This window comes from Myotis davidii, unplaced genomic scaffold (assembly GCF_000327345.1).
Source record: "Myotis davidii unplaced genomic scaffold, ASM32734v1 scaffold1109, whole genome shotgun sequence".
In the NCBI taxonomy this organism is placed as follows: Eukaryota; Metazoa; Chordata; class Mammalia; order Chiroptera; family Vespertilionidae; genus Myotis; species Myotis davidii.
Window position 1 is genome coordinate 70,678 of NW_006300022.1, and position 574 is coordinate 71,251.

Here is a 574-nt window from a genome sequence, read left to right on the forward strand (position 1 = left end):
GATGATTTCTCAACAGAAACTCTGCAGGCCAGAAGGGAGTGGCAAGAGATATTCAAAGTGATGAATGCCAAGAACCTACAACCAAGATTACTTAACCAGCAAAGCTATCATTCAGAATTGAAGGGCAGATAAAGAGCTTCACAGATAAGGAAAAGCTAAAGGAATTCATCACCACCAAACCAGTATTATATGAAATGCTGAAAGGTATCCTTTAAGAAGAGGAAGAAGAAGAAAAAGGTAAAGATACAAATTATGAACGACAAATACACATCTATCAACACGTGAATCTGAAAATCAAGTGAATAATCTGATGAACAGAATGAACTGGTGATTATAATAGAATAAGGGGCATAGAAAGGGAGTGGACTGGCTGTTCTTGGGGGGGAAAGGGATGAGGGCGATGCGGGAAGAGATTGGACAAAAATCGTGCACCTATGGATAAGGACCGTGGATGGGTTGTGAGGGAGGAGGGTGGGGTGGGAACTGGGTGGAGGGGAGTTATGGGGGGGAAAAGAGGAATGTAATAATCTGAACAATAAAGATTTAATTAAAAAAATATTATGTCACTAGGTGA

The 574-nt window shown here is 40.6% G+C and overlaps 1 protein-coding gene across 3 annotated transcripts in view; it reads left to right on the forward strand.

Annotated features, from left to right (window-relative positions):
* Nucleotides 1-574, forward strand: part of YIPF6 (Yip1 domain family member 6) — a 53,516-nt gene that overhangs the window by 30,729 nt on the left and 22,213 nt on the right. The gene's annotated exons all lie outside the window — the stretch shown is intronic.